The 24323-nt window shown below is 41.3% G+C and overlaps 1 long non-coding RNA gene across 1 annotated transcript; it reads left to right on the top strand.

The window, feature by feature from the left end:
• Positions 1-7314: 7314 nt before the first annotated feature.
• On the top strand, positions 7315-15176 carry LOC119517762. Its single transcript, XR_005213626.1, has 3 exons — positions 7315-7332; positions 12108-12272; positions 14486-15176. It is a non-coding gene; the product is annotated as an uncharacterized LOC119517762 (long non-coding RNA).
• The last annotated feature ends 9147 nt before the right edge of the window (positions 15177-24323 follow it).

Here is a 24323-nt window from a genome sequence, read left to right as displayed (position 1 = left end):
TTGTTAAATAGATTCTAATAAATTGAGCATTAGAATATGGAAGGTAGAAGATATTTCTCTCCAGCCCAGGAGCCTCTCAATTATGAAATAATGTATCAGTGGGTTCTTGTGAGGGCTTTAAATGAGAAGATGCAGGTAAAGCACTTGGCAAGGGCCTGACACATAGGATGCTCTCAAATCCAGTTCAGTGAAATTAATTTGTAGGAAAGGAAAAGTTTTGGTAGCAGGAGCAAACATCAGAGAGGCAGAACTCTCATAAGGCATGCTAGCAACCTGGCTGACAATTCAGTCATTCAGCAAATGCTGACTGAGCACTAACAAGGTGCCAGGCACAGTAGTAAACAAAACAGGGTCCTACCATTTTCCTCTTTCCAAAGTTTTCTCTCTTAGTTCCACTGGCCATCCTTCTCTCTCAACCACACACACACCTCCCCACCACACTTTTCCCTTTAGGCCATTCTCAGCCTCCTCCATGAAAAGTAGGACATTCCAGACCTGGTCTCCTTCCTGTCTCAGATTGGGCCCCTGGCCCCACCATAGAGATTCCCTGGCTCCCATTCAAGAGGTGTATGCAAAGGTCTCCTCAGTTCATGGCACAGGCACTCAGCTAATCTCCACAGAAGCAACATAGCACAGTGGTTTGGATCAGTTGGTATAGGTTTGAATCCTGACACAGCTTACTATTGTGACCTTGGGTAAGTATCATTACTTTTCCAAGCCCCAGTTTTCTTATCTTTATAGTAGGGATGATAATCTTTACCTGATAGATTTTCTGTAAGGATTAAATAAGATTAGATATACATGTGAGTGTTTGTGTGTCTATATATATAGTACATATATAATCTATTTGTATGTATCGATACATGTATATAGAAATAGGTATCAGGTAATATTAGTGGCTGCTATCAATACCTTGTTATTGGTGTTACTTCAGGGTTTGTTCTTTGTAGGATCTTGGATATTTGCTTATGAATGTAATCAAAAGGTTAGATCAGACCAGTGGTAAAAATGTTTTTTTATGGATATTCAGAATCCTATTCAGGCCAATCAAGGCCATTTTCACATGTACACCAAATCATCAGCAGATAAAAATAAACCAATGAAGACTTTCAGAAAGAAGGCTTCTGGGAAGAATATCTCCATAGACTACAGCTAGAGTGGGTAAGTGGTTGGAATGTAGAGGGTGTATCCGAGAACACAGGGTCTACTGGGACCAGGGCTGCTGCTCCTAAGTGCGGAAGTCATACACTGCACAACTCCAGGAGGTGCCATTCACTTCTTCATCATCATAGATTTATATGGTAGTTATAACAAATTTCCAACAGATGGCAGTAAATTGTTTTAAAGAAGGTGGCAACTTTTTCTAATTCACAAAGAGCTACTAGGAATTTATGAACTGGCTGAGGAGCTAACCATGGTCTCCAGAGGAGAGAGCATGTGCCAGACTTTCTTGTCTTTCTTGCCAGTATAGGATCTAAGAAACATGTGGCAGTGAAGGACTTCCTTCTCTTAGGGTCTGGGACAAAGAATATTCCTTGGTGTGGTATGCAGAATTCTAAAGATGGCCTCCAAATTTTCCATCAAACACTAACCTGGGTACTTCTGTGAAGAGATTCGCAAATGTAACTGAAGTCCCAAGACAGTTGGTTTTCACCCAATCACATGACCCTTTAAAAACAGTTTTCTCCATCTGGTAGCAAAGAGGAAGTCAGAGATTTGAAGCAAGGTATGGGGGGTGGGGGGTGGCGTTTATACACCATTACTGGCTTGAAGATGGAGGGAACCATGTGACAAGGAATGTAGGTGGCCTCTAGAAGCTGAGAGCAGCCCCTAGCTGACTTCCAGCAAGGAAACAGCAAACACAGTCTGCAAGCACAAGGAACTGAATTTGGCCAACAATCTACATAAGCTTGGAAGTAGATTCTTCCCTGGAGCCTCTAGATAAGAGCACAGCCTGGGCAAAACTTTGAATTCAGCCTTGTGAGACCCTAAGCAGAGAATCCTGTCAAGACTGTCTTTTCTGAGCTACAGAACGGTGAGATAATAAATGAGTGTTGTTTTAAACTCCCAAGTTTGTGGTAATTTGTTAAGCAGCTATAGAAAATACACATGGTTTCATGAAAGAGCTCAACTGGAGAGATCTTGTGATTCCCTTCAGGAAAGGATGTTCCAGCTCCCAGGCATAATGTTGGTGGGGAGAACACATTTTCCCCACTCTTAATGTTTCCTTTTATGGGAGGAAGTTTCACTGGTATAGCACCCCTGACTCTTCGCCACCTCCTGACTGTCTTGGGAAGGAATGGAGTTACCTAGGAAGGAGAAATGGTGTATCTAAATAACAACTCCTTCCTCTCTTTTTGAGAGTGAACCTGCTGGCGAAGAACTTAGGTTCTGTTCTACTTTTACAAGGGAAGGCCTGTCATGGTCCACTGTTTCCTAGGTTCAGTGACATGGTTCAGGACTCAGGGGTAGGAGAGACGTAATTAATGTGTCTCCTCAAATCCCGTCTCGCCTCCAGCCCCCACTGCAGCCCTGGAAGAGCCTATCTGATCTGCTTACCTTTGAGCACGTGGAAGGGAACCAAATAGGTAAACTTACTTGGGAAAAGACGGCTGCCTGCACTTGAAGAGCCCTGGAGGCAAGGCTTCCTCTTAGTGCCCCAGTGGTGGAGTAATGGTCTTCAAGTTTGTTCAGTATTGGCCCATTCAGGGGGAAGCTGTTTTGTCATTCACTACTTGCCTCTGTTTGACAGAACCTAATATCTTATTTTACTGCTGAGAGTAAATAAAATCATAAGCAGATGAAGGACCATTTAACACGCCACTTGAGGGGACTCAGAAACAAGATGAGAGAACACCACGCCCAGCCTCTGGATGAAATGACTCTAACCAAAGTAAAACTGATTGAAGAGGACTGTTTTGTATTTCTGTTTTTTTTTCTTAAGTTGCAAAATCTCAGAAGATCCAGTTAAAGGACTTTATCAAAAATAAACTTTCTGCTAAAAAAAATCAATAAAACAAATTGGAAAAGAATGGTCACCGTATCAGTCAAGGTCTAATCAAGGGACAGAAGCCACACAATAACTTGAACAGAGAAAGTTTAATATAAAGAATTATTAATGGGATTGGAATAACAGGGAATTGGCTAGTGAGAAGGAATACAAGAGTAGCAGACATGAGAAGGAACCACTAACTCTGTGCCTGCAATAGAGCACTCAAGGAAGCACCTTCTCCCCCAGATGACCACTGAAGGATTGAAATCCAGATCTCATTAAAAGGGGCATGGCTATGGTTCACTGGGTGGCAAAAAATCATGAGGTGTCTTGCTGATGGCACCTGTTGCAGAGCTTCCCTCTGATGTGCCAGGGAAAGCTGCTAGTCTCTGTGTGCTGCTGGAACTGGGAGCTATAAAACATGCACTCTGCATGAACCCAGTGCTGGAAAAAGCATTGCCAGTTGTGCCAGTTTGGATGTATTATGTCCCCCAGAAAAAGCCATATTCTTTGATGCAGTCTTGTGGGGCAGACAAGATTAGTGCTGATTGGATTGAAATCCTTGAGTGTTTCCATGGAGATGTGACTCACCCAACTGTAAGTGATAACTCTGATGAGATAATTTCCATGGAGGCATGGCCCCACCCATTCAGTGTGGGCCTTGATTACTGGAGCACTATATAAACTCAGACAGAAGGAGCAAGCTTGCTACAGCCAAGAGGGACACTTTGAAGAATGCACAGAAGCTGAGAGTAGCTGCAGAGGAGAGACAGCTTGAAGATGGCCATTGAAAGCAGACTCTTGCTCCGGAGAAGCTAAGAGAGGACAAACACCCCAAGAGCAACTAAGAGTGACATTTTTGAGGAACTGCAGCCTAGAGTGGAATATCCTGGGAGAAAGCCATTTTGAAACCAGAACTTTGGAGCAGATGTCAGCCACATGCCTTCCCAGCTAACACAGGCTTTACAGACACCGTTGGCCATCCTCCAGTGAAGGTACACGATTGTTGATGTGTTACCTTGGACACTTTATGGCCTTAAGACAGTAACTGTGTAACCAAATAAACCTCCTTTATAAAAGCCAATCCATTTCTGGTGTTTTGCATTCTGGCAGCATTAGCAAACTAGAACACCAATGCAGAAGTCAAGCTCTGAAGAAAGCAGAATCACTGCAGGAGTCGAGCACTAGAGAATGTGCATACCATGGGAGCCCAGTGTTGAGAAAACTGTGTTGTTGTAGAAGTTAAGCACGGGAGAAACCAGGCTCTGCAGGAGCCCAGTGCTAGAGAAAAACATGGGACAGCAATGGCAGGAGGATGGATGTACAGAAGGAATCGCAAGTTGAGATTCTGCTCTCTGGAAGGGTAGCGTGTGACCTGGGATATGGTGTGTCTGCATAGGAATGTGTGGCAAGGGACTCTACACTCTGGGCATGTAGCTGGGATAGAGTGCCACTGCTGTTTCCACATATGCCACTGACAAAACTGCAGCAGGAGGCAAAAGCCACATATGAAACTGCAGCAACATACTGACAAAGCTTAACAACATGCTCACTAACAGTCCAGTCCATTAGTGCAGAATAGGTACTAAAAGGTGAATTTGGAGAGGCAATAACTGGTGCAGTCCACCCTTTTGACTACTCAGCTTCTATAGGCACCCGTCTTAATACATTTGAACTCCAGTAAAATAGCAAAATAACTTTGATTCAAAGTATATACTGCATCCATTGATAAAGAACCCCTCCTTTCAGGATGTTGTCTCTCTGCTGCACTGTAACTGAGTCTTCTGTAAGACATTGCTTTACTTCCTTTGTTGTGAAATTAGTTTCTTCATCAGACACAGTGCTGTGCAGAATGCCATGATGGTGGATGAGGCATTCTGTGAGTCCAGGGATGATGATGCTGGCAGAAACATCATAGGTAGGAAAGGCAAATCCCTATGCAGAACATGTGTGTTGGAAGCTGTGCAGTGCTAACAACCTATCATCAGGTAGCCTGGTCCCCCTAGAGAATGGTGTCATATTAGGGGCTCAGTGTTTGTCTTGCTATTGGCAGATTAGGCATTCAGCAGTGGCATTAGCCAGGTCAGCCTTGGTAAGGGGAAGTCCTGGTTGTTGGTCCATGCATAGCCTCCATCCCTGCCACTTTTTTCATGAGCCCCTTGGGCAAGCATAGGGTTGGCTGAGGAAATAGGCTGACTGGCATCCATAGAGCACATCATTTTGTCCACCTGATTAATTCTCTGTAGTGGATGCCTGCACATTCACATGGGACATAAATATCTTTAGAATCTGTGACCATTCAGAGAAGTCCATCCATATCCTTCTTTCCCAGACTTCCAGTCCTGTTCCTTCCAAGTCCATGACCATTCAGCTAAACCATTAGCAATTGCCTGTGAATTAGTATAAGTCTGTACTCCTGGACTTGTCTCAGAACCAGCCATAGTAGACAAACATACTGCTCAAAGTTCTGCCCACTGCGAGGGTTTTTCTTCACCACTGTCCTTCAAGTTGGGCTTCTGATGCTGCAGTTGTTCACTGTTGGGTAATTACAGCATATTGTGTAGACTCATTTGCAAACAGGCTTGATTTTTTATTTCCTTGGTCACCTGGTCACTAGGAATACCCCATGAGGTCATAGGCATGGATTGAGGGAGAGGAGACCATCCTACAGCAGTTGGTGTCAAGGCAATTTGAGCCATGTAAATGGCTCATGTCTTCTGGACCATACCCAATCTGAATATACCATTTTCATTCGATGATAGACCGCTGCTGCACACATCCAGTCATATAGTTGGGTAGGTCAGACAACACCCCGTTTCATGTTTGGAAGTGCAGGTCGCAGTCACCTGTTGCCCCCTGGTTAGGTGTTGTCTCTACCAAGGCCCAGTAGCAAGCCAGAAGCTGTTCTATTTCTCAAAAGTAGAATAGTTATCCACAGAAGCGGGTCTAGATTTTCTCAGTAATCCTAGAGGTCTGTGCTTTGATTTTCCTTTTGGGGCTTGCAAGAGGCTCCACCTAGCTTCCCTGTTTGTCATGGACATTTTCAGTATCATTGTATCTGCTGGATCATTAGTACAAAGTGGTAGAACAGCATGTTTTATAGCCTAAACTGCTGCAAAGCCTTCTTTTGCTCTGGTCTCTACTCAAAATTGGAAGGCTTACGGGTGACTCAATAGATGGGATGTGTTGCCTTCAAAATCCAAACAGGCCTACCAAGCATTGTGCCTCTTTCTGGGGGATCATGGGAGGTTGTGGGAGGTACAGCAATTTGTCTTTGACCTTGGAGGGGATATACCAAGATACTCCAGACCACTGAATCCCAGAAACTTCACTGAGGTGTTTGCCCCCTGAATCTTTTGTAGGTTCTATCTCCTACTCACTAGTTTGTATGTGTCTCTTACTTAGGCAATTACAGCGCTCTTACTTCCTGCTCATCAGATCCCAGTAATATTGTCACCAGTGTGATATTTTGTGGAATGTCAAAACAATCAAGGTATCTGAGGATTATATTATGGAAGAAAGCATAACTAACATAGCCCCGAGGCAACCTGAAAATATATGCTGACCTCACCAGAAAAAAAGCAAACTGCTTCCTGTGTATCTTGCATATTGCTATGAAGAAAAATCCAGGTTGATAGCTGCATACTAGGATATAGATTTGCTCAAGTAAAAATATTATATCTGGTACAACAGCTGCAATTGGAATCACCGCCTGATTAAATTTATGATAGTCTACATTCTTCAAGATCCATCTGAATTCTGCACAGGCAAAACTGATGATTTAAATGGGTCAGTAATGGGTTTCACTACCCTTGCTTCTTTTTCTTTGATGGTGGTATTGATCTCTTCATTTCCCCCCAGAGATATGGTTTTGCTACTGGTTTATATCTTGGTAGGGAGGGGAAGCTTCAGGAGCTTTCACTTAGCCATTCCTACTATGAGTCAGAGAGCCAAGTGGGAATTTTGCCACTGTGCCAGTTATCGGCTCCAAATTCACCCTTCAGTACCTGCTCTGAAATAATTGGATAGATTCTCTGCCTTTCTCCTTGCAGCAAGCCTGATGTTAAGCTTTGTCACTAGAGGGCGCTGGAGGGACATGGCAAGAGGAAAGGAGAGGCGCTTTCGGGTTGCTGCTGTGGTTTCCTGTTTTCTTGCTCTTGCTGCACGGTTTGGTCAGCAGCACATGTATTTAGGGACATCCAGTAGTACTCTGCCCTAGACGTATGTCTGTAGTGAGAAGTCCCTTGGGTAGCTCACAGCCCCAGGCCTGATAACACCTTGCTGTACACCCCCACCTCCATGCTGATACCACGCACCCCAGACTGCATGCTGCCCTGCCAGTGAGTAGACTCCTGATACCCAGACTCCCTCTGTGCACCCACCCGCCAGCATTGGCCTTTATGCGGTTTTCTCTAGTGCTGGACTCCAGGAGAGCAAGGTTTCTCAAGGTTTCTTGACTTCTGCAGCAGCTTGATTTTCTTAAGCACTGTGCTCTCACTGAGTGCACTTTCTCCAGTACTTGACTCCTGCAAAAGCATGTCTTTCTACAGAGCTTGATTTTTGTATATCGGCAGCTTTTTCACTGAATGTGCCTTCTATAGCACTTGACTCCTGTAATGGCATGGCTTTCTGTGGTGCTTGATTCCTGTATTGGAGATGCTTTCTCCAGTACTGGGGCTCCCGAAGTTCCCAGTTCTTACAGTTCCCAGTTGCATCAGTACCCAGCTTCCCTGTCACACCAGAGATCAGTTTTCCAGTAGGTTCCCTTGGTGAGGCACCTCAGTGATTTCTTTGCCACCCCATGAGCCATGGCCATGCCTTTTCCAATGAGGTCTGGACTCAGCCCTGGCCTGAGAGGACTCTTCCTTGGGTACTCTGTTTAAGCTTAGGGATAGTGGCTGATCTTTATATCTGTTAGTCCTATATTCTATAGATTGTCTTTAGGTCTCATTAGCTAATTCTGTATTCAAATGCCTTACGCATAATTCTTTATATTAAGCCCCCCTGTGCCACCACCCCCCATTTTCTGTTGTGTGACCTCTGTCTCCTGATTGGACCTTGACTGATAACAGTAATTGGTACTGGGAAGATAAACCTGCAAAGATGGGATTTTGTTATTGATTTGGTCACACTGTTGGGCTTGTGCACAGTGCTGTACTTCTTGCCAATGGGAAATGGGATGCTAGTAATCTGTAGCATGTGGTGACATCACAGTTAATCAAGCTGTCACCCGGGTTGATGGTAATGAAGCGCCAATTGAAGTACATGCCTTGGGAGCCCAAATGGCTGCTGCCCTTGACTGTTTGGGCAGTAATAATGACTAAGAACTGTGGTGTGGCATGGATTTTTTTCAGTGCACTTGAGTGATTATGAAGAGAAAATGGCAAACTCAGGTCTTATAACTCTCACCTCAAGTCACAGTCTTGGAACCAGAGAGCTTCTATGACAGCTCTAAAGCAATCTCTTATTTCTTATAGACCCAGGGCTGATACTGCTAAAAATCAGACACAAAACTTAATTGTGCATGTTGCCAAATTATAATGACAGTAGAATTCATAGTCATAAAATTTCTCATGTGATAAGGAAAGAATGGGAATCAGAAATTGGAAATGGTGCATCTGGTTGGACCCAGATGAAACTGACAATCTTGAACTCCCAATTCATTCTGAATCTTACTAGTGGAAGTAGCTTGACCACTAGGGTCTGAAGTAAATTAGCTTTCCTTGCCTGAAAACCCTGTGATAACCTCACCTGGGGCAAATACCTTGAAAGGGGGTGCTCATTCTCAAAATCCATCACAACCACCCCATTGCCACTAGAACCTTAACTAGGGTCAAATATCAGCATGCTTCTGATATGATCCAGGAGGAAATGGCTTACACACAAAAAGAATTGCAATACATTGCTTACATATATCAGCAGAAACTTGGAGAGTGTATGAGAGTGTGTTAGACCAGTGAAGGAGGAATAGAACACTAGGTGGACACATTAACCATAAAGGGTAGCAGGAACACGCAGGCAACCTGATTCCTTGACTTGCAGAGGTCTGTAGCAAAGGCTAATTGATCACAGTGTCCCTAGGAATGAAAGAGATGGGCAGCTACTAGAGTATTGCTTGATCTGTTTCTTTATTGGGCTTCCACCTAGTTGTTCTTTCCATTATTGAAAGTGGGATATTGAAGTCGCCAAATGTTTTTGTTGAATTATCTGTTTTACCCTTTAATGCTATCTGTTTTTGCTTCACGTGTTTTGGGCTCTGATGTTAGAAGATGTTTGTAATTGTTATGTCTTCCTGATGAGCTACCCTTTCATCACTATAAAATGTCCTTTGTCTCTAGTAACAATTTTTGTCTTAAATTCTGTTTCGTCTGATATTAGTATAACCACTCCACATCTGTTATGATTACACTTTGTGTGGTATATCTTGTTCTATCATTTTACTTTCAACCTATTTGTGTCTTTGAATCTACAGACAGCATATAGTTTCATCATGTTTGTTAACCATTCTGAATCAATCTCTGCTGTTTTTATTGGAGTGTTTAGTTCAATTACATTTAATGTAATTATTTATAAGGTAGTATTTACAGCTTTCATTTCGCTATTTGTTTTCCACATATCTTACATGCTTTTGTTCCTCTACTCCTTCATTGCAACCATCTTTTGTGTTAAATATGTTTTAACATAATATTGTACTGGGTTGTTTTTTGTTTTGTGTTGTTTTGTTTTTTGTTTTTGTTTTTTCTGTGTTCTTTAGAGTTATTTTCTTAGTGGTTTCCCTGGGGATTACAATTAAGTTCTTAATTTAAAACTATCTAGTTCAGATTAATACCAACCTACTATCAATAGTATACAAAAACTTTGCTCTGTTTCTAATCCCTTTTTATGTTATTATTGTCATCCAAATACATCTTTTTACATTATAAGCCCATCAGCACATTTTAAAGATGTTGATGTAAGTAATTTTACAATTATTGCTTCTCACAATTATCTTTTAAATCTGTAGGAGAAAAGAGTTACAAGCATTTACCTGTGTAGTTTCCTTTATTGATGTTCTTTGTTTCTTCATGTTGATGCAAGTTACTATCTGTTCCTTTCATTTCAGCTTGAAGGACTCCCTTTGTATTTCTTATAGGGCATGTCTGCTAGTGACAGAATCATTCAGCTTTTGTTTTTCTGGGAATGCCTTAATTTCTCCTTTGTGTTTGAAGGATCATTTTGCTGGATGTAAAATTCTTGGTCCACAGGTTTCTTTTCTTCAAGCACTTTAAATATGATATCTCACTTCTTTCTGGCCTCCATGATTTCTGATAAGAAGTTGGCTTTTAATCTTTATTGAGGATCCTTTGGCTGTGATGAATCACTTTTTTTCTTGCTGCTTTCAAGATTCTTTTTGTCATTCTTCAGTCTGACTGCAATGGATTGAGATGCGCATCTCTGAGTTTACTCTACTTTGAGTTCATTGAGCTTCTTGTATGTGCAGATTATTTTTCCATCAAATGTGGGAAGTTTTTGGCCATTATTTCTTCCCCTTTCTTTCTTTCTTCTTCTGGGATTACCATTGTGTGTATGTTGATAGGCTTGATGATGCCTCACTTTTTTCTGATACTTTGTTCACTTTTCTTCTTTCTTTTTTCTGCTTCTCAGACTGGATGATTTCAGTTGTCTAATCTTCAAGTTCACTGATTCATTCTTCTGCCAGCTCAGATCTGCTATTTTGAATCATTACATTTCAATCCCAAAATTTCAGTTTGGTTCTTTTTTTCTAATTTCTGTTTATTGATATTTTCTATTTGGTGAGTCATCATTCTCATCTGTTCTTTCATTTCTTTAGCCATAGCTTCCTTTTGTCCTTAGAACACTTGTGTAATAGCTGATTTAAAGTCTTTGTCTAGTAAGTTCAATGTCTGGACTTCCTCAAGGACAGTTTCTATTTGACTGCTTTTTTCCTTTATAAGGGCCATACTTTCCCATTTCTTTACATGTCTTGTAAATTTTTTTGTTGTTGAATATGACATTTTAAGTATTAAAATGTGTTAATTCCAAAAATGATATTCTCCCTCTCTCCCTAGGCTTTGTTGTTGTTTGTTATTGTTGCTGTTTATTTGTTTAGTGACTTTCCTGGACTAATCCTGTGAAGTCTGTATTCTTCAGCGTCTGTGGCCACTGAAGTTCTCTGCTTGGTTAGCTTAGTGGTTAGCTAATGACTGGACAGAGATTTCCTTAAATACTGTCACCAATAAGTCTCCCAGCTTTTTCTGAGGTGCTCTGTGTTTGTGTGTGTTGAGGCATATTTTCAGTGCTCCAGCAAGCAGTGAAGCCCTAGCTTTCACTTCCTGCTTGTGCAGGGCCTCAAGATCAGCCAGAGGTGAGAGATTAGGACCTTCTCAGGTTTTTTGTGGGCATACACACAGCCTTGCACATGTTTGCAACTTTCTACAGTCCCAGGAATATGTTAGAGCTTTTCAGAGTCCCCTATGAATATCTAATTCCCCTGTTTTTTCTCCTTTTAAATTATTGATCAGCTTCTTGTTAGCCCCAACAAGTGTCACCACCCCAGGCAGCTGCGTGTGATGTTAAACAATTATCATGATTGTTTTCAGCAAATGCCCTAGGGATATGTCTGTTTGTATATAGAGAGCTCTGAGTCAGTTCAAGTAAAGATAAACCCCAAGAGTGAAGCTTTTCAGGGAGCCAACAAACAGGTCACATACTAATATATCTCTGGAAATGGGCCTTTTTTAGGAGCTTCAAACCCATTATGCCCCTGTTTCACCCACCCCCACTCTCCTACCCCAAGAGCCTGCTGGATTTCACAGCTCCTATATTTGTGAGGCTGTTGGTTTTCAAGGTTATTATGGACCTGGGGAGAAGGGGATGGGAATAGAGCCAGTTAAAACACCACAAGCCTCACTGTTCTTCCTGAGATACAGCAGTTTTTCTTGAATAAATGCTTCTCAAATTGTTGCAAGCCTTTGGTTAATTTCCAGAACTCTGAAAAAGTTGATTTTGACCATATTCACAAGTGTTCTCATTTCTTTAATGGAGGAGTGGATTTTTAGAGGTCTTTGAGCCACCATGCCAGAAGTGTTTCTCTCCTGCTTGATCTGTGTAACAGGAAAATGCTAGATCTAGTGGCCAAAATCCTGACCTGAGTTGCCACAATGGAGAGCGAAGGCCTCACACAGAGATTCCAGACTTCAAGTCTATCACAGACCTGGAGCCCCATGATTGAAGGGGATGCCGAGTCCCTTTGAGGAAGAACCTTTCACCATTACCACAGGTATACATGGTAAATCTTCCTCCAAGCCTTCCCCAAAGGTAACTGTGACCATTAACTAGGGTGTCAGTAGACTGGGGAGATGGAAGCATCCAGACCTTTTTAGGCTGACTAAGTGGGCCCCCTTGATATAAAGACCCAACTCTGATGTTCCCCAGTTCCTATATATATCATTAAAATAGACGTACTTGGTAATTGGCACAGTCACTAATGAGAGACTCAAGGATAATGGAAGAAATCTTACAACCTGTCAGAAATACAAGGGGTAGGAAATCATTAAATGTCAATTAAATATAAATTTGAAGGACAGATCCAGAAGACCTAACATGCAAATAACAGGAGTCTCAAAAGGAAAGAAGGAACGGAAAAAGAGGCAAATTTGCGTCTGCAGATCAAAAGGACTCACTGAATCTCATGCAGGGTTCACAAACAAAAGCATCTATTCATATTTTGATGAAATTCCCTAATTCCAGAAAGAGAGAGAAAAAACAACTTAAAAGCTTCTAGACAGAAAGACTAGGTTACTTATAAAAGAATGAGAGTCTGTCTAGTTTAAGCCCACCCAGCTACAATACTATAAGCTGGGAGACAACAGACTGCTAAGAGAAAAGGAAGGTAACCCAAGAATCGTTACCAGCCATTGAGTTCAGCTTACCAATCAGGGCAAAAGAAAGACATTTTCTGGCATATAAAATTCAGTACGTATATCATCTACATGCCCTGACTGAGGGAAGTGCTCAAGAAAGTTCTCTAAATAGTGATTGAGAGCTCAAGATAGCGAAAGATGAAGAGCAGAGGTAGCAGAGGTGAGCAATGAATCTTGCAAAATACAAAGTTCAGTTTAAATGGTGGAAGATAGACTTTGTGAATTTGTGCTATAATTTGTGGCAGAAGTGCTTGACTAACGAAAAACCTAAAGATAGACTAGAACAAAAAAATTGTAAGCTTTCTCAGTAAAAGTCTAGCAGTGGGAAGTGTAGGAAAGTTAACAGCATTCTAATGGTATCATCTTCCTGGGGGGAGTGGAGGAGTAGGCAAATAAAACATTTTGGTGAAGGTGTAGGACTGTTACCATGTATTGATAGACAACAATTTAAGAATAATTATGATTGTTAAAGAAAGAGAAGAAAAACACTAGCAGGTTAACAAAGGACAAAGGGGGAATGAAGAGAAACTTGACCAAGCCCACAAAAGTTAAAAAAAAACTTTTTTAAAGAAGCAAACAGGAACACATTAATGAAAAAGAAATAATAAACGTAAAATAAAGTGGAAGGAAAAAAGAAAGTACGTCGACTATTACAATAAACATGGACAGGCTTGCATTAACCTGTTATAAGACAGAGCCTGTCAGACTAAATTTTTTTTAAAATCTAGCTATAAGTAGTTTATAGAAAAATATACATAAAATATACATAAAAGTGACAAAAAAATGTTTAAAATAAAATGATGGACAAAAATGTTCCAGGCAAACGCAAGCAAAAATGATGAGAGTGGAGCATCTCTGAGACTCTGGCAGTGTTTATTTCTTGATTTGGGTGGTAGTTACAAGGGTATTTTGCTTTACACTATTTATTTTATACTATTGTATTTTTCTATGAAAGTTTGTGCATGTGGGCACAATAATGGCCACATTATAATTATTATCCATTCCCTAATTCTAAGAACCCATGATTACATTATCTTACATGGCAGAAGGGACTGTATAGATGTGATTAAGTTCATTATACTCAGATGAGGAGATTATACTGGATTATTCAGGTGGGCCCAGTTTAATCACATGGGGCCTTAAGATCTGAGCAAGGGAGATGTGACTACGGAAAAATAGAGTGAGGTAACGTTGCTGGCTTAGAAGATGGAGGAAAGGACCATGAACCAAGGAATGTGGGCTCTCTCTAGAAGCTAGAAAGGATGAGGAAACAGATTCTTCCCTAAAGCCTCCAGAGCCCTGCCAACATCTTGATTTTAGCCCAGCGAGACCCCTATTAGACATACAGCCCACAGTACTGTAAGATAAAAATTCATATTGTTTTAATTGTGGTAATCTGTTACAATAGCAATGGAAAACTAATACAACAAGAAAAAATATTTTTAAAATTTGTCTTCCTGTTTCACATTCTGCTTCACATCCCCTCTCTTTCAGCTTCCACTTCTCACTTTTTAAACTAATTGGCCTGGTTTTCTCACTGACTGTGACTTTTTTTGTTTTTTTTTTTTAGCTGAAAGCAAACTTCTTTACTGTGCACAGTACAGAATATAATGCAGCTTGGCAGGATGCATATGGTCCTGTGCAGGGGAAAGTATTTCAAGTCAACTGGCAGGTTAAAGTCTTTCTGCAATGAGGACTTTACACATGCTGGAAAGGCAGCAAGAAAAGAAAAAAAAAATATCCATCCAGAAGGTGCATGAGTCTGATGGGAATGCAGTGATGATACAGCCATCCTATGTCCTTTGACAGCACAGGTCATGGAGTTACAGCCACGGAGGGATAGGTAGCTCAGGCTACAGAAGATTATTTTCATACTTACTAAAATAGCATAAATCCATCCAGAAAAAAAAATTCCAAACGAGGATAAGTAAAGAAAGGGGGAAAAAAATCCTGTACAGCATTTACAACAACTAGCCATAGCTTTTTGAGTCAGCAGTCTGAAAAGTAGACTATGTGGAAAGAGCACTGAGCTTGAAGACAACAGACCACAGTCATAGGTCCAGTTTTGCACCAACTTGCTGTGTAACTCTGAAATTATTGTTTCCCTTCTATGAGTTTGTAATTTTAATTGATATTTATGAATCAAACAAAACATTTGGCAAGGCACTGAGCAGGGATCTAAACCCTCCTTGTGCTGGTTTGAAACTGTTATGGACCACAAAAGAGCCATGATCTTTTAATCTAATCATGTTGGGTAGAAACTTTTCATTGAGTGTTTCCATGGAAATGTGACTCACCCAACTGTGGGTGAGAACTTTGATTAAATTATTTCCATGGAAGTGTGACCCCGCCTATTCTGGGTGGGTCTTGATTAGTTCACTGGAGTCCTTTAAGAGAGTTCACAGAGAGGAGCTCAGAGAATCTAAGAGAGACTTTTGGAGAAAAGCTAAGATATGTAATCCAGAGTTTGCCTCTGGGGAAGCTAAGAGCCAACACAGATCCAGATGCTTGGAGTTGATTTGGTACCAGAGAAGTGGGGTGCTGCTGCTGAGTTTGCAAATAGCAAACACATTGGAACAGCTTTTTAAATGGATAAGGGGAAGATTTTGGAAGAATTGTGAGGAGCTTGAGAGAAAAGGCCTAGATTGCTTTGTAGAGACCATGGGTAGAAATATGGACTCTAAAGATACTTCTGATGAGGTCTTAAACAGAAATGATGAATGTGCCATTGCCAACTGGAAGAAAGGTGATCCTTGTTTTAAAGTGGCAGAGATTTTGGCAAAATTGAGTCCTGTTGTCAGATGGAAGGCAGATTTTGAAAGCAACGAGCTGTGATACTTAGCTGAAGAGATCTCCAAATAAATGTGGAAAATGCAGCCTGGCTTCTCCTTGCAGCGTATACTAAAATGCGAGAGGAAAGAGATAAACTGAGAACTAGACTCTTGGTTACAAAGAAACCAGAAATTGATGGTCTGGAAAATTCTGGGCTTCCAGAAAGTGAGACCCCAGAGGATAGTGCACCATATGAGGCTTTAACAAAACCTGGAATCAGACAGCCATTTCAATACAAGCCAGGATTGGAGATGGAACTATCCAGAAAGGACTTATGAAAAGTCCTACTGTCTGATGGTTTTGACCCCTGTATGCTGCATGCCAAGCCAACAAATCTTTTGCGAGTTCTGTATAAACAGTACCACTGCCAGTTTGGACTAAAAGGGACAGATTGAAGGAAAAATTTCTTCAAAGGTGGAACCATGGAAGCCAAGGTCTGAATCCAAGACATCTTAGGCCAGAAGAGCAGACATACCCATGCATGTGAAGAGGGTAAATTTTCCCCAGAGGCAGAGGGCGGGTCTTCTGCCTCAATGTTCAGAAAGAGTGCTGCTGCCCCAGGCCTCAGAGAGGGTGGAGCATGTTCCCCAGGGATTGTGGAAAGCCTGACCACCACCCCACTGTTCTGAAGGGGTTGAGCATGTGCTCTGGAAATGGCAGAGTCTGGGTGCCACCCAGATGTTTGAGGAGGGTGGAGCCAAGAACAAGGTGGTCTCCCCAATATTTGAATATGTCAGAGCAATCACCCCAGCATTTGGAGAAGGCAAAGCCACTGCCTAAGCCCTTGGAAAGGGTAGGACTTCCACTCTCTCAAGTCCTGAGGATAAAATGTCATTCGATAAATGACCCTCAGACTTTGAAATCTAATGAAGTATGCCCTATGGATGTTAGGAATTGTTTAGGTCCCATGAACCCTGTTTTCCTTTTGATTTCTCCAATATGGCAATGGGAACATTTATCCTATGACTGTCCATCCTTTGTATATTGGCAGCAGATAACTTGTTCTGAGTTTCACAGGTCCATAGCCAGAGGAGAATATTGCCGTGGGACAAACCACAGCTGTAACTGATTTTGATAAGACTTTGTGCTTATCTGTATTGTGATGGAATTAATGTATTTTTACATTTGGAAAGAACATGTTTTTCTGGGGTCTGGGGGGTGGAATGTGCCAGTTTCAACCTGTTGTGGACCCCAGAAGAGCCTTGATCTTTTAATCCAATCTTGTTGGGTAGAACCTTTTGATGAGTGTTTCCATGGAGACAGATTCACCCAACTGTGGGTGAGATCTTTGATTAAATTATTTCCATGGAGGTATAACCCCATCCATTCTTGGTGGGTCTTGATTAGTTTACTGGAGTCCTTTAAGATAGCTCATGGGTGCTGGAAGTTCTAGCTAGAGCAATTAGGCAAGAAAGAGAAATAAAAGTTATCCAAATTGGAGAGGAAGAAGTAAAACTTTCACTGTTTGCCAATGACATGATTCTATATGTAGAAAATCCAGAAAAATCTACAGCAAAGCTATTAGAGCTAATCAATGAATACAGCAAAGTGGCAGGCTACAAGATCAGTATGCAGAAATCTGTTGTGTTCTTATGCAAAAGTAATGTGCAACAAGAGGAAGAAATTTTAGAAAAATTCCATTTACAATAGCAACCAACAGAATCAAGTATTTAGGAATAAACTTAATGAAGGCCACAAAAAACCTATACAAAGAAAACTACAAGAAACTGCTGAAAGAAATCAAACAGGACCTAAAAAGATGGAAGAACATACCGTTTTCATGGATTGGAAGACTAAATATAATTAAGATGTCAACTCTACCTAAACTGATTTATAGATTCAATGCAATACCAATTAAAATCCCAACAACTTACTTTGCAGAAATAGAAAAACCAATAACCAAATTTATTTGGAAGGGCAAGGTGCCCCAAATAGCCAAAAATATCTTAAGAAAGAGGAACGAAGTGGGAGGTCTCACACTACCTGACTTTGAAGCATATTACAAAGCTACAGTTCTCAAAACAGCGTGGTACTGGCATAAGGACAGAGATGCCGACCAATGGAATCAAATTGAGTGTTCAGAAATAGACTCTAACATCTACAGACAATTGATCTTTGATAAGTCAGTGAAGCCAAAAAAACTGGAACAGAGCAGCCTCTTCAATAAATGGTGTTTGGAGAACTGGATATCCATTTCCAAAGAATGAAAGAGAACTCCTACCTCACACCTTATACAAAAATTAACTCCAAGTGGATCAAAGACCTGAACATAAGTGCTAAGACCATAAGACCCTTAGAAGAAAATGTAGAGCAATATCTTAAAGATCTTGTGATAGGAGTTGGTTTCCCTATCACAAGATCTTTGGTTGCACAAGCAACCAAAGAACAGATAGACAAATGGGATAGTTCATGGAGAGGGGCTCAGAGAAGCTGAGAGAGACATTTTGGAGAAAAGCTATGATATGTAATCCAGAGTTTGCCTCTGGGAGAAGCTAAGAGCCAACACAGACCCAGGCACTTGGAGATTCATACAAAAGGACGTCTGGAGATGCTAAGCTAAGAGATGAAGCCCAGAATTTGCCCCAGAGAAGCTGAGAGGACTCCCAGATGCTTAGAGAGAAACGTCAAGCAAAGAGCTGCGGAAAGCTAAGAGAGACAGAATCCCAGAGACATTTTGGAGAAAGACATTTTGAAATGCAACCTGGGAGCAAAGAACCATCAGATGCCGGCCACGTGCCTTCCCAGCTGACAGGAGGTATTCTGGACATCACTGGCCTTCCTTCAATGAAGGTATCCTTTTGTTGATGCATAAATTTGGACATTTTTGGCCTTAGAACTGTAAATTTGTAACCTAATAAATCCCCTTTATAAAAGCCCATCCATTTTTGGTATTTTGCATATGGCAGCATTAGCAAACCAGAACACTCCTCAATCACAAATTCTGCTTACACAAAATTCTTAAATATTTAAGATTTACTTCTTTCTGTTCAACTTTTATGCAACTATGAGAATTTCAGATCAAGTATATACACATTTCAAGTCATCCTCATCATGCCCTTAGGACTTGGAACTGTAAAATGAAAAAGGCAGTGAATATCCCATAGAGTAAGGTCCCTCTTAGAAAGCACATTATCTGTCCCAGAATAACTCATCAAAAGAATGAACCTTAAAATATTTCAGGAAATCAAGGAAGGCTACATAGAATGTCCATTAATAGAGTAAGTAGTTTTAAATTATTTAAAATGTTACTTATTACCTATTCAATGAGTTTTAGTCATACGAAAAACATTTGTAGGATTTTTCATAGGTTTATATAGCCCTCTTGGCTGTAGTTTTATAGGTTATCTCTCTGATGCGTACTCTTGGAGGAGACTCACAGAGACCTTTGAGACCCATGGAAGTCATAGGGACTCTAGCATGTCATTGGAAGCAGCATATGCACTCTGTTTGGAATTGAATCATGTCCTCCGTGAAAACCATGTTTAGGTCCTAACTCCTTGTCCTGTGGGTATGAAACCATTAGTAAACAGGACCTTTGAAGATGTTGTTGTTAAGGTGTGCCTAAACAGAATGAAGGTGGGCCTTAATCCAAAATGGCTGAAGCTCTTATAAGCAAAGGAAATTGGACACAGAAGGAGAAGCCATGGGAAGCACCCAGAAGCTGGAAGAGAGTGGAACTCAGAAAAGAAAGGAGAAGACACAGCCATGTGAGAAAAATAGCCAAGGACCGAGGATCACTGGCAGCCAGTTCCAGAAAACCAGTCTTCAGGAAGAGGGCATCACCTTGCTGACACCTCGATTTTGGACTTCTAGGCTCAAAACCATGAGTCAATACATTCCTGTTGCTTAAGCCAACCCATTGTATGGCATTTGCTTTAGCAGACAGGAAACTAAAACATACTCCCTGTGCAGTGACTCCATCAGACTCCTGATATGGCCTTTCTTGGTCCCTGCTGCCTCATGTCACTTTTTCTGGATCTGGTTTTCAAACTCCCCAAGAAACTGGATCCTGGTCAGTAGTCATCACCTGTGGCATGTTCCAGTCAGGCAGCATTTCCAGGCCCAGACACCCCAGAAGCCACCAGGCCAGCCGACAGGAGACCACTAGCTCTCTGGGTAGAACATCCATTGTGTGGGCTGCCTGTGAGTTAACAGAAGGATTACCATCCTTGGGCCCTGCTACCCACAAGCCAGTATCACCCTCAGAAATTATGCCAACCTAACAGCCCTCATACCTTTCTAAACACTGAGGTCCAGTACTGTCCTGTTGAGAATCACTGCTATAGGAGTTGGGTTCAGATGCCAATTTCTGGGCCAATTGGGATTTGTTGGGAAAATAGTGAGGTGTCTTGACATGGGAGCCCTTTACTAAGAAGGGGCTGCTACTGGAATTAGGGGGACACCTCTCCAGTACAAGGTCTTAAATTCCTTAACTGGAATTTCCCTTACTATAATGGTTTTGAGGTCTGTAATCATTTAAGTTGGGAAAAGAGTACTATAGAAATAGAGACATACTTTGAGGGCAGGAATAGATTTTTATTTTACTATAAAAGCAGTAGATGTGCACTGTAGCAAGTAAGGAAATATAGATAAGCAACAATAAGAGTAAAAAAATTAAGGAAATTTTTAAAAATTTAAAGTAAAATAATTAAATAATGAGTAACACTGTATCCCTATCACCTAGAAATTCCCACTGCTAACATCTTGAATTGGTCTTTTCTATCTTTTCTAAGAGCTTGGCTTCAGGCCTAGCATAAAATAGAATCTCCATGATTGTTGAAGGAATGGGCAAAGAAGTGATTCTTTGCCTTTAAATCAGCAGGTAGGATGAGGTGATCTCTAAGAAAGCTCCATTCTAAAAATTTAGAGAAGTAGAGTAGGACACTGGATAAAAGCATGACCTCTAGAGTATGTCTGTTTGTATATACATACACACAAGTGCATGTGCACACACACACACATCCCTTAGCCAAGTGCCTGGTACATTATGAAGTCTTAGTAATGGGAGCCATTGTTACCATCATGTTCATGTTCCCCAAGGGGACTCATGGAGCCCTATCTTCTTCCCTGCTAATTCCAAGCCCCTCTGCCCTGTTACTGCTCTGAAGCCCAGGCAGAAAATGGTTCCTCAGAGCAGACCTTACCAAAGAAGCTTCATGAACCTCCCCTCCCCCTCTAAAATGAGCAAGACTGCTTTCTATATAAGAACACTCTCTTCACAGTGGTCCTTGAGTTTTATTTTGATATTGGAAAAAAAAAACAAACAACCCTGATTCCATTGGAAAGTTGGAAAGAGATTTTGCAGATAAGGAACAGAGCCAGAGAGAGTGAGACACTTGCTTGAGGACCACAGCCAGTCACCATCCACCAGGAACTCAGTCATGTGGCTCTCAATTCTGGAAGGTCACAGAAAAATAGACATCCAGGTTCCAAATCTTATGTTCCACTAAGCTGTGTGATCCTGGGAAAGTCACTTCACCTTCCTAAGCCTTAATTTGCTTGTCTGTAAAATGGGGATAATAACTCCTTGCTAGACTGTAGTGAATCAAGGAGAGATTGTGAAACTACCTGTCCCAGGACTGACACATGGCAGTAACTCAGAGTAACAGTTCCTGGCCAGGCCAGAGCTGGGGAGGGGGGCAAGGTATCAGGTACTGAGTGGGAGACCCAGGTCTCAGGGTGCTCAGCCTCCTCTTTGGGAAGGTGAAGCGTTCATTCTGCTTCCCGAGCAGCTACAGACAGCTTCAGGCAAGGTGTCAGTCTACAGGGAACACTACAATGTTGCTGTGACCAATGGAGGAAATTGTCCTCATCTGAACTCTGCATTTGAGAGGGCGTGCTCTGAAATCAGACTGGGTGGAGGCAAATTCTGCCTTTACTATTTACTAACTGTGAGACCTTGGACAAGTGACTGAAAGTCTCTATGCCTCAGTTTTCTCATCTGTAAAATGGAAACAATAATATTACGTACCTCATGGAGTTGTTGAAATGATTTTGTGAGATTATACATGTAGAGTTCTTACAATATTACCTGGCACATGATGTTCAACCATAATTTGTATGATTCCAAAGAACTCCTAGATAAGTTGTGATTAAGATAGGGTTGCGATTCTCATCCAAGTTGAGGAAGAGCAGGAGGACTCTAATTGCTTTCTAATTGGATGGGTGTGACTAACTTCAGGTTTGAGTCCAGAATGAAGTTGCACAGACAGGAAGAAAGGACTGAGTTAAATAAATATTGAACAACTGTGTGGCAGGATTTGGTAGTTTTGTTTGTCTTCCACGTGCCACATTCTTGAAAACTGAGGTTTAAATATTAAGCTTTCTCCTCCCTTGAGAAAAAAGGAAACAGTTTTATTAGAAATGGGCCCAACTTTAATGGGCTATTAAAGCCCACAGTGAAGAACAAGATGTAGGATAGGGTTTGAGGAATGAGACAGAATCTTGGTGAAGGTGATGGCGGGGATGGAAAAGTCCCTGGTCCTAGAAGGGGAGGGAGGGAATCCTGGTGCCCCATGGCTATGCTCCAGGCAAGTGGCCAGTCTGAGAGCAGGTGGCTGCCTGATATGCTATGTACAAGGAGTCCCAGGCATCACAGAGCTTCTCGTGCCCTGCATGTGGTATAGGGCAGCAGCCATGGACTTCTGGGATCACAGTGGGCTTGGACAGTGATGCCAACAGCAACCAAGATGACCTAGAGGTGAGACCCTCCCCACCATCAACACACGCCCACATGCACACACACATAAACACACACAGAGCCCTCCCTGGGTTCTCCAGGCAATACTCTTGGATTCTGCTGTGCCCTTGGAAGGGGAAGAAAGTGCCAACAGTGACTTAGATGCATTAAGTCGTTTTATAGAAATGTTTGAAAATTTGGTTGAAGTCTGGCACCCACATGTTTTATTCTAGTGGCTGTAGTACTCTCTCAAGTCTGTTGGTTCATTCCCCACCCCCATTCTTACTTCTAGAGTTGGTAAGCAGGTGGCCTTTGGAATAAGATAAAAATTAGGTTAAGTCTAGGTTGTCACTAGTTCTGTGACCTTGGGCAAGTTATTTAACTTCTCTGAACCTGATTCCTCATCAGTAAAATGATGAGCTTCCTCACAGGAGTTGTCAGAAGGATGAAATGAAATAATAGTGTGGTTTTCAAACTATGTCCTGGAGAACATTATATCAGACAATCCAGTGTTTTCCAAATTTCATTCACGTCCCACCTTCCCAAACTTTGACATATATGTGCACCACCTATACTATTAATCTTTTCTTCTAAAAATATCAACTCACTTTTTTAATGAAGTGAATTTGTTCAAAAAGGAAACTGGAACACTGCCATAAAACTTACTCTAGAATACAACAAAATACAACAAAATCAAAACCATGTTACTCAGTTCTTGTTGGCTGTGGTTACAGGCCAAAGCTCTGAGCTCAAGGCCAGGACTTTTAAAAAAGGAAATTACCCCAGTCACAAAAGGTCATATGGTCTTCTATGAAATGTCCAGAATAGGCAAATCTGTATATATAGAAAAACTAGTGGTGGTCTGAGGCTTGGGAGGGAGGGAGGAAGATGGGGAGTGACTAATAATAGGTACAGTTTCTTTTAGGGGTGATGCAAATGTTTAAAAACTGATTGTGGTGATGGGGGCTCAACTTTTGTAAATACACAAAAAACCACGGAGTTGTACACTTTCAATGGATATGTGAATTATATCAAGATGATTTTATGTGTGAGTATGTGTGTGTGAATGAGAGGTGTTAAATCCAATTCTCTCTCCTTGTGTAGAGGATCATCCTATTATCTCCCAGTGGTAAGCACCTGGCCATTCATGAAGGGATTCAGTAGTAAGCACTCTCAATGTTAGCTAATATTTAGAAAAATAGATTTGCCAATCAAATCTTTTTTTTTTTTTTTTTTTTCTATTCAGTCAAGCTCTGATAAACCTGGGTTTTATAGCTTTCTCTACTCAGCCACTAACCCACTTTGTGACTTTGGAGAAATCACCCTCTCTGAGCCTCAATTTTCTTATCTGTAAAATAGGGATAGCACCTGGCTTCTGGGTACATTAAGGATGAGAGGAGATAGTGTACATAATGTGGCTGACACATAGTAAGCGCTCAATAACGGCAGTTATCAGAAATGTTCTTAGCCTCTTCCGGGAGCAGCAGAGCAAGAAATCAAGAGACGTGGCACTAACTGGATTGAGCTGGTGGGAAAGTATGCCTTTGGTATTCAAAAGTAACTTCCTATATAGATAACACTTTTTAGGCTTTAATGTATTGGAATAGCTAGAAGTAAATATCTGAAACTACCAAACTCTAACCCAGTAGTCTTGACTCTTGAAGATGATTGTATAACAATGTAGATTACAAGGGTGACAGTGTGATGGTGAAAGCCTTGTGGATAGCACTCCCTTTATCCAGTGTATGGATGGATGAGTAGATAAATGGGGACAAAAACTAAATGAAAAATTGGGTGAGATGGGGAGGAGGATTTGGGTGTTCTTTTTGATTTTTATTTTTTATTCTCATTCTGATTCTTTCTGTTTTAAGGAAAATGTTCAAAAATAGATTGGGGT

Source organism: Choloepus didactylus, chromosome 21 (genome assembly GCF_015220235.1).
Source record: "Choloepus didactylus isolate mChoDid1 chromosome 21, mChoDid1.pri, whole genome shotgun sequence".
Classification (NCBI taxonomy): Eukaryota; Metazoa; Chordata; class Mammalia; order Pilosa; family Megalonychidae; genus Choloepus; species Choloepus didactylus.
This window is presented reverse-complemented; position numbering and strand designations above follow the sequence as displayed.